The 10,978-nt window shown below is 36.5% G+C and overlaps 1 pseudogene; it reads right to left on the bottom strand.

Annotated features, from left to right (window-relative positions):
- Window positions 1–224: 224 nt before the first annotated feature.
- On the bottom strand, window positions 225–1,159 carry LOC125101246 (olfactory receptor 2M5-like; annotated as a pseudogene).
- Between the last annotated feature and the right edge of the window lie 9,819 nt (window positions 1,160–10,978).

Here is a 10,978-nt window from a genome sequence, read left to right as displayed (position 1 = left end):
TGTTATTAACTGATATTGCATAAGACAGACTATACATTGTGCATATTATCTTACAGCAAATATTTACTCATCATCATACTCCAAAGTTTGCCTAACAAAAGAAATATAATATTTGAACAAAAAAAGCAAATTATTGATACAAAGATAAGTAAATATTGGGTGCTGAATTGTACCAGTTGAATACATAAATTTCAGCATAAAGCAAAGAAGTAGAAAAAAGTTAATTAGGTAGTTTGCTCTCCAGACTTGCTCTTCCCCAACACCTTCATGAATGCCCTGGCCACTTTCTTGTAGGGGCTGTAGATGAGGGGATTCAGCATAGGAGTAAGGATGGTAGAGAGGCTTACACAATCTTGTCCTGATTGGGGGAATGATCAGAAACAAGCCACATATATATAAATATGGGTGCTCCATCGTACATTCCTACCACCATGAGGTGGAGGAAGAGGTGGCAAAAACTTTTTGGCAAACCTCTCCAGACCCCGTCTGAATCGTAGTCACAATAACATGAACATAGAAAGCAATTGGTTACTGCCACAGGAAAAAGAAGCATAATTACACAGCAAATAAACATTAACCTTTCAAGTAACAATGTGTTAGTGCGTGAGAGAGTGAGAAGGGCAGGGACATCACAGAAAAAGTGGGGTATTTCTCGGGCACCACAATATGGGAAGAACAGTGCAACTGTAATGACAATTATATCATCAAGAAAGCCAACAATCAATGAAGAAACAACCAAAACACAACACATTTTCTGGTTCATGAGCACTGAGTATCATAGTTGGTGACAAATGGCAACATAATGGTCATAGGCCATTGCTGTCAATAGGAAACATTCTGCTCCAAGCAGGGACACATAGAAGAATATCTGGGCTCCACAACCTGCCAGAGAGATGGACTTCATGTCAGACAAGTAACTGAAAGCTGTCTTGGGTACAGTGGTGCAGATGAGCATGAGGTCCATGAGGAACAGTTGGTTGAGGAGGAAGTAGATGGGTGTATGAAGTTGGGTGACCAGGTAAATGAGGAGAAACATGAAAGTGTTTTCAATGTGAAGATGCTTAAGACCAGAGAGAAGAGGAAGATTTGGGTAGGGCTGTTACTGAAGATTTCTCAGCAGGATGAAGTCTGAGTTGAAAGTCTGATTCTCCCATTCCATGAAAAATATATTCACTCTAGAGAATATAACATGTGAAGAGGTCAAGACTGTGTTATGGAAATATCAAGGACTTCTAGCTTAAATCACCACACCTACATTTCTACATATGGAAAAAGTATTTCTCTAACCATATATTTATTTTAAATTTATAAACTAGGAATATTAAAGTTTATTGTTACCTTAATGTGATTAAAAAAAATAAATGTAGATAACACATATAATAAGTTTCTTTTTTTTTAAGATTTTATTTATTTATTTGACAGAGAGAAATCACAAGTAGGCAGAGAGGCAGGCAGAGAGAGAGGAGGAAGCAGGCTCCCTGCTGAGCAGAAAGCCCGATGTGGGGCTTGAACCCAGGACCTGGGATCATGACCTGAGCCGAAGGCAGCGGCTTAACCCACTGAGCCACCCAGGCGCCCCCTAATAAGTTTCATCATTAGAACATAAGAGGTTTCCCAAGTTGCATATAATCTAATTTTAGGAACTACTCAACCCAACTCAACTCGACTCAACTGGGTAATGTGGATTATAACTTCAGAAATATACTAAGAGTCACAAGAAGGCTCATAAATTGCTCAGAAGTCAATGAGATTTTCCACTGAATTTAGCATATCACCCTCAGATACTAATATAAATTTTGTCTATGAAAGTGTAGAAGGCACAGTGGAAATGATATGGGATTACTCAAACACCAAGTAAACAGAAGACATTGAGATATTATCTGTTAGAAGTACTTTATGTAATATTTATTGATAATAAGTGTATGTTATAGTAGAATTAGTACTTCACCAGTATGCCCATCCCTTATCCCATCCCTTAAAATCTGATGTACCCATGATATATTCCAGTATGGGTCATTTTACAGGAAAAGTAGCCTAGGGGGAATAGAGAAAAAGCATAGTTCAAAAGGCTCAGACATTATTTTTCTGTGTAATCTTAGATAATTAATTTCTCCAAGCCTCATTTTTCACTCTGTAAATTTTAATATTTGTGAATATTGACATTGCAGGGTGTCATTAAGCAAACCAGCTCACATTTATAATGTAAAAATGTAACTTTGAATATAGTTTGTAACATATGTTTAAAATAAATACTATTGAAGAAAAGAAAGACAACTCCTACTTTATCTTTAGACTATTTTCTTTTTTATAAAATTAATGTTTCTCATTTCCTTAGTAAGAGTCTTGCAAGGGATTTCTTTACCTACACAAAAGCATATTTTTTCTTTTCTTTTCTTTTTTTTTATTGTGTTATGTAAGTCACCATACAATACATCACTAGTTTTTGATGTAGTGTTCCATTGTTTTTTCTACTTTCAATTTTTTTTTAAATTTCTCTTGTTCTCTTTAATGACCAAGGCACTGGCTTCCTTTCTTTCTATTTGTATGGGCCTTCCCACCTCTGGAGTCATTTAGAGAAGTGTGCTTCATGTTTTAGTTTGAGGCTTTGGAAAATGAAAAATTTCTATGTGGTTCTGCCAGATTTACTAAAAATATACATTTTATTTGACAAAAACTGTAATTTAAAATGTGATTTTACTATCCATTGTTTTACCTGTCTTGTAATTTTTTAACTCTAAATAGAAATTTAATAACTTAGGGTTATTAGGTTATTAGGGTGTGATTTAGGACTTAAAGGCTTAATGGTCTAGATCATAGCAATAGAGAGAAGTGAAAGGATCAGTTACCTGTTCTGTACTAATATCCAGCAAACACATTTATGTTAGCTTAATGTCACTAAAGAGCCCTTTTATATTTTTTTAATTTTTATTTTTTTAATTTTTTTTTAAATTTTTAAAATTTATTTTCAGCATAACAGTATTCATTGTTTTTGCACCACACCCAGTGCTCCATGCAATCTGTGCCCTCTCCAATACCCACCACCTGGTTCCCACAACCTCCCACCCCCCACCCCTTCAAAACCCTTAGATTGTTTTTCAGAGTCCATAGTCTCTCATGGTTCACCTCCCCTTCCAATTTCCCTCAACTCCCTTCTCCTCTCTAACTCCCCTTGTCCTCCATGCTATTTGTTATGCTCCACAAGTCAGTGAAATCATATGATAATTGACTCTCTCTGCTTGACTTATTTCACTCAGAATAATCTCTTCCAGTCCCGTCCATGTTGCTACAAAAGTTGGGTATTCATCCTTTCTGATGGAGGCATAATACACCATAGTGTAATTGGAATACATCTTCCTTATCCATTCATCTATTGAAGGGCATCTTGGTTCTTTCCACAGTTTGGTGACTGAAGAACTACAGAACACTCATGAAAGAAATTGAAGAAGACACAAAAAGATGGAAGACCATTCTATGCTCTTGGATTGGAGGAATAAACATTGTTATAATGTGTATACTGCCTAGAGCAATCTATACTTTTAATGCCATTCCGATCAAAATTCCACCAGTATTTTTCAAAGAGCTGGAGCAAATAATCCAAATTTTTAATGGAATCAGAAGAGACCCCAAATCGCTAAGGAAATGTTGAAAAACAAAAATAAAACTGGGGGCATCATGTTACCTGATTTCAAGCTTTGCCACAAAGCTGTGATCACCAAGACAACATGGTACTGGAATAAAAACAGACACATAGACCAGTGGAACAGAGTAGAGAGCCCAGATATGGACCCTCAACTCTATGGTCAAATAATCTTCGACAGAACAGGAAAAAATATACAGTGGGAAAAAGACAGTCTCTTCAATAAATGGTGCTGGGCAAACTAGACAGCTATATGTAGAAGAATGAAACTCGACCATTCTCTTACACCATACACAAAAATAAACTCAAAATGGATAAAAGACCTCAACATGAGACAGAAATCCATCACAATCCTAGAGGAGAACGTAGGCAGTAACCTCTTCGATATCAGCCAAAGCAACTTCTTTTAAGATATGTCTCCAAAGGCAAAGGAAACAAAAGCGAAGATGAACTTTTGGGAATTCCTCAAGATCAAAAGCTTCTGCACAGCAAAGGAAACAGTCAACAAAACAAAGAGGCAACGCACGGAATGGGAGAAACTATTTGCAAATGACAGTACAGAAAAAAGATTGGTATCCAGGATCTATAAAGAACTCCTCAAACTCAACACACATAAAATAGACAGTCATATAAAAAAAATGGGCAGATGATATTAACAGACACTTCTCCAATGAAGACATACAAATGGCTATCAGACTCATGAAAAAATGTTCATCTTCAATAGCCTTCTGGGAGATTCAAATTAAAACCACATTGAGATACCACCTTACACCAAAAATACACCTTATGCCAAAAATAGCAAGACAGGAAACAACATGTGTTGGAGGGGATGTGGAGAAAGGGGATCCCTCTCACACTGCTGGTGGGAATGCAAGTTGGTGCAGCCACTTTGAAAAGCATTGTGGAGATTCCTTAAGAAATTAAAAATAGAGCTTCCCTAGGACCCTGCATTTGCACTACTGGGTATTTAACCCAAAGATACAGATGTAGTGAAAAGAAGGGCCATTTCTACCCCAATGTTCATAGCAGCAATGGCCATGGTCACCAAACTGTGGAAAGAACCAAGATGCCCTTCAATGGACGAATGGATAAGGAAGATGTGTTCCATATACACTATGGAGTATTATGCCTCCATCAGAAAGGATGAATACCCAACTTTTGTAGCAACATGGACGGGACTGGAAGAGATCATGCTGAGTGAAATATGTCAAGCAGTGAGAGTCAATTATCATATGGTTTCACTTATTAGTGGAGTATAACAAATAGCATGGAGGACAAGGGGAGATGGAGAGAAGGGAGTTGAGGGAAATTGGAAGGGGAGGTGAACCATGAGAGACTATGGACTCTGAAAAACAATCTGAGGGTTTTGAAGGGGTGGGGGTGGGAAGTTGGGGAACCAGGTGGTGGGTATTAGAGAGGACATGGATTACATGGAATTCTGGGTGTGGTGCAAAAACAATGAATACTGTTACGCTGAAAAGGAATTAAAAAAAAACATAATACATGATTTGTTAAGTATCAAATAAAGAAAAATGAAATAAAAAAACAAATTCTTCTAAATTCTATTCAAAATATTATAATCCAGATTCTTTCACATCAATCCGTTACCTATAACACCATTTTGTTAGTATTCTTTGTCATAAACTGATTAAATATCTTGCGTGTGAAGTTTTTAGACAACCCGTCCAATCTCATGACTTGTTCTTTACCACATCAGTTTTTCAAGACATGTTTAACAAACTGTTTCACATTGAAAAGAAATCAAGCAGATGTCCTTCCTATTTTCTTGTTATTGTTATTGATAAATTCCTCAAGGATTGAATTGTATACAACCTTGTGTTCTTCAAGGGTCAGGTGAAGTGGTTTTTGTTTTGCTTTGTTTTGTTTTACAATTATCTGATATTAAATGTCGATTTTAAATATTTAATAAGCTGTCACATTATTAATGCATTCTTATCATTCTTTATGTATATGGCTTCTGATGAAAAGGAGAAACCATACCATCATTACCAAGATACTGCCTCTACATGTTTAACAACTGAACCAAAACAACTTATGTTCCCAATAGCTTTGAGGTTGTTCAAAGAGAGAAACAATATTTTGTAATGTTTACCAGTATGTCTTTAATTTCCAGTTATCTATATTAAAATATTGGTTTTCATCAATGTATGATATGACCATTTAAAAGTTGAAGCTCAGTCTATATATTTTTTATTATTATTCTTTATTATGTTATGCTAGTCACCATACAGTAGTACATAATTTGTTTTACATATAGTGTTCTGAGATTCATTGTTTACGTAGAACACCCAATGCCCTATGCAATTCATGTCCTCCATAATACCCATCACCAAGTCTCTATATCTTCCTCAAACCAGAATGATTGTAGTTTATCTGATAGCATCTGGTCAAAATTAGTTATGACAATATGTTTCAAGACAATATGTTTAAGAAATGTGCCCAAGATGTCACAAATGCACCTTAAATATCCCTTGATATAGTTTTCAGAAATACTATGATTATTATTTCAGTTCCATTATTTTCAAGGCGTATACTACTATTCAATATTTTCTAAGTAAAATTTATACATTAGTTTTAAATATCTCAAAAATAGTATTTTATTCCTATTTTAGAGATGGAAAAATCTTGCCCAAATTTAATAGCTCCTGTTTCATCACAAAAAAACTGTTTCTCACATGGTTCACAAACACAAACACATTAAACAGGTGGGAATTGTCCAGTTCAGTGCCTCTATAGGTTTCCAACTAATGTCTGTACACTTTTTTGGTAATGCAGTAATTATAATTTCCCTACTTCAAGTTTACTATATGATTACCTTAGGCATATACAGCCTGTATCCAAAATTCTCTTATGGAAGAGTCACCAGGTACTTGGCTCTAGAATGAATAGACAATAGGATTGGGAAACATCAACGCCACTTACCAGGCTTTTGAAGTTGGAAATACACTTCACCCAAGATGAAATTCCATTCTCTGTAAAAAATGGGATAATGATGTGAACTGCCATAATCAATTTTTTAAATAATATATTTCTTTATTCCTTGAATTGATGGTTCAATAATATACGTTTGTTTATTCCTTGAATAATGATTCAACAAACATGTATATGTATGTATGCATATATATAAAAAAACATGTATATGTATGTATGCATATATATATATATCAAGAGTTTTTGAATAATTAGTGTGAATAAATATGTCAAGAGTTTGTGGATAAATAAATAAATAAATAAAGCAAAATAATTCCCTACACCCATAAAATCTGCGTTCTGTTAGAAGCTAAGAGAGAACAGTTAAAATTTAATGGAAAATCAAGTATTTCAGTCGGTTTAATGAATTTTGGTCAAAATTTATGGGGTAATATGTAAGGAAGTATGTGACTGAGTGAAGTGATCTGGGATTGTTCAGGTAAATTAAATTATTCAGAAGCCAGAAAATAGCTATGGAAACAGAGACACATATTTTTACTTTTCCTCACCAGACTTATGTTTTCCCATTTGTCTTGAAGAGATTTCAAGAAAAACCCTGTATATATGTCTTGAAGAGATTTTAAAATAAGATTAACACTTGATTACCCAGACCAGATAATACTTCACACATTTTCTAACTTGATGTTTTTCTACACATTGGCTTGAGTGAGAGACTAAATTCTAATCTCACAAAATCGTTAAAAGCACTTTTATACATAATACCCTGATCCTGAGTAAAGAACTAAGATCAGGGTGCCTGGGTGGCGCAGTGGGTTAAGCTTCTGCCTTTGGCTCAGGTCATGATCTCAGGGTCCTGGGATCCAGCCCTGCCTTGGGCTCGTTGTTCAGCAGGGAGCCTGCTTCTTCCTCCTCCCCCTGCCTGCCTCTCTGCCTACTTGTGATCTCTGTATGTCGAATAAATAAGTAAATAAAATCTTAAAAAAAAAAGAACTAAGTCATGGCAGCAATTTTTTTAATGTTTGATTTTTCACTAAATTTTCATTCTTTTACAGATTTTCTCATTGTTAGTAAAACTGAATTGCTTTATCTGAAATATTTGTATATAATTGTTTTCAGAAGTTACAAAAGAAATTCCTTCTGTCATAAAATTAGCATACCTTACACTGTTGACATTCTGAGAGCTTTGTGAGTCTTACCTGGAATATTTCCTAAAAGCCACAATTGTATCATTAAATAACATAATCATTTTCATTGTCCTGTTAATAGACTTCAACACTTAGGGAACTTAAGCTTTTGTTTCATTTGCATAGGAGTTAAAAATTTACTGTAACTTTTATTAATAGGAAGATTAGGTGTGAACTAGCCACACTTGAGTTTATGAAACTTTTCATTAGAAAAGAAAACCTGGACTATAAGGAATTCAATTCATTTTGTTAACATATAATTTGAGAACTTGCAAACATTTCTTTCTATTTTAGTAAATCTTTGATAAATTATAACTTTATTTTATTTTTTTCTAAGATTTTATTTTATTTTTTTGTCAGAGAGATATACAGGAGAGAAGGAACAAATGCAGGGAAAATAGAAGAAGGAGAAAAGGTTTCCTGCAGAGCAGGGAGCCCAAGGCAGGGTTTGATCCCAGAACCTGCTCATCTCATGACCTGAGCAGAAGTGATTAAGTTCTAGAACCTAGGTGAGGTTCGGTGGGCTGAGGTCCGGAGCTGTTGACCAAGAAAGAATTCTTGAGACATCTTTGGTGCAAAATGGTGGGCAGGACCCATGTGCAGGAAAAGCTGCTACCCGCATTGTGAGGGATGGCAGGTTTTGTACCCTGCAGTTGGGGGAAGGTGAGGGAAAAGGGAGGTTTCAATGGCGTTTTCATATGCTAAAGAGGACCTACAAGGTGCCAGGATACCAGAGGCCTTGAGGCTTGATCAATGTTGTCTTTTGGCCAGCCATTAACAAGATAGTTGGGAGATTCTTGGTGGGATGTCACAATCCTGCTATCAACTGTTTTTGTTAGTGAGATTTAGGTTCAGAAGAGATTTAACTATATTTACATTTCCTTCTACCTCAGCCTCCTTCAGTTTTGTTTATGGAGGGGAGGGTGACATTAGGGCTTGAGGACCTGAGTTATTTGCCTCTGGAAATTGTGCTATTGATAAGGTAACTTCTTTGTTTGTAGATCTCTAGGACATTTGTAAACCAAGGGAGACTCCTGTCTTGTAGGACTGTGATTTCTGCAAGTTAACTATTTGTTTCTCATTTATGGAAGTCAGGGGTGCCTGAGGAATGTCACACATATTACCGAGGGGAGCCAGTGGAGAGGGGGTGCAAGGTGTCAGCTTTTGCTTTGTCTTCAGCCAGCCTCCTGCTCCCTCATCAGAAGGCAGGCACTTTTTTTTTTTCTAATTTAAATTTATTTTTTCAGTGTTCCAAGATTCATTCTTTATGCGTCACACCCAGTGCTCCATGTAATATGTGCCCTTCTTAATACCGACCACCAGACTCACCCATTCCCCCACCCTCTCCCTTCCAAAACCCTCAGTTTGTTTCTCAGAATCCACAGTCTCTCATGATTTGTCTTCCCCTCTTATTTCCCCAACTCACTTTTCCTTTCCTTTTCCAATGTAAAAGGCAGACACTTAATGACTGAGCCACCATACCAACAATTCCCTTATAATAAATTTAAACAATCTTTGTTTTATTTTTTCTTCCTCTTCAAGACTATACCTTTTTAATTAGTCAAAATCTGGATATTGAAAGCATTTTTATATTCACAAGTAAAACACATAAAAGCTTTTCTCAGTTAAATAGTCATTCACCATTAGTAAACAACCTCTTTTTTCATAGCTTACTTAAAAGAATTATGTGATCAGTTATTTTTAACTTAGATCACTCAACCTATAAAGGTAAATACTGGGCATACTTCTCTTCTCTTATAATTAGATATTTTTAGGACTTCTAAAAATGGACATCAGCTTTCAAAAGTAAAAACACCTGAAATCTTCATAAATGAATTAAAATTAGCAAAAAGCTCCAGACTGCCTCAAGTTGAAGTCATTAAATACTTGAAAAATCAATTTCTTACTTATGAAATAAAATTTTTTTGAATTTTTTATTTATTTATTTGAAAGAGAGAGCACAAGTAGGCAGAGTGGCAGGCAGAGAGAGAGGGAGAAACATGTTCTCTCTGCTGAGCAGGGAGCCCGATGCAAGCCTCAATCCCAGGACCCTGGGATCATGACCTGAGTCAAAGGTAGACGCTTAACTGACTGAGCCATCCAGGCACCCCCAAAATCTTCTTTTAACTTGTATATCTATGTGGTAAAGTAACATACCTACAAGAGCAGACAATTTTGGATTAAAAAATTGGTTTATTATATTTTATACATTCAAAGCAATGCTTATCAAAACACTACCAGCATTTTGCACAGAGCTGGAAAAAGCAATCTTTTTTTTTTTTTAGATTTTTATTTATTTATTTGACAGACGGAGATCACAAGTAGGCAGAGAGGCAGGCAGAGAGAGAGAGGAGGAAGAAGGCTCCCCACTGAGCAGAGAGTCTGATGCGGGGCTCGATCCCAGAACCCTGAGATCATGACCTGAGCTGAAGGCAGAGGCTTAACCCACTGAGCCACCCAGGAGCCCCTGGAACAATCAATCTTAAAATTTGTAGGAACCATAAAAACCCCAGAGAGTCAAAATAATGTTGAAAAGAAAACCAAAGCAGGAGGTGTCACAATTCTGGACTTTAAGCTGTATTACAAAGCTATAATTATTAAGACAGTGTGATACTGACATATATATGTAAGGACCTATTTTATATTTTTATATTTTAGCCAGAGGCTTCATTTGAGGCTAAACAATAACCTTGTTGTTTAACCCTTAAACTGTCCCTGCTCCCCTTCCCCCAGGGTACTTACTTAAAAACAAGTCCCAGAAACCAGCCTCAGGTACCAAAGCTCAAATACAAGGGTGGGTCAGGCCAGGTGGAGACATCTGATCAGTGGGGGGTGGGGGGGAATGCATACTCTCTCTCTAGTTAGCAAGGAGTATGGGCCCCCGCCTTTTGGGAGCCTTTTAGGCGCCAATCCTAACCAAGGGGATAGGCTGGTTCAAATGTCTACTAGGGTAAATTGGAATTGACTTGGTCACCTAGCATGGCTGTGCAGCTTTCTCTGTGTGTTATAGTTTCATTGGCCACCTGTGCGTGGCATGGCCTTTGCCCTTAAAAGCTAGTCTGTAAAACAGAGAAGGGTCGCCCTCTCTGTAAGAAGTATGACCCTGGCTGATCAGTTTGATTCTTGATGCTTGGCATGAAATAAAGCTTTGCTTTACCTTCACTTTGTATCAGTCTCGCTCCTTTAATCACGGACCCATTATTGG

Source organism: Lutra lutra, chromosome 5 (assembly GCF_902655055.1).
Source record: "Lutra lutra chromosome 5, mLutLut1.2, whole genome shotgun sequence".
Classification (NCBI taxonomy): domain Eukaryota; kingdom Metazoa; phylum Chordata; class Mammalia; order Carnivora; family Mustelidae; genus Lutra; species Lutra lutra.
This window is presented reverse-complemented; position numbering and strand designations above follow the sequence as displayed.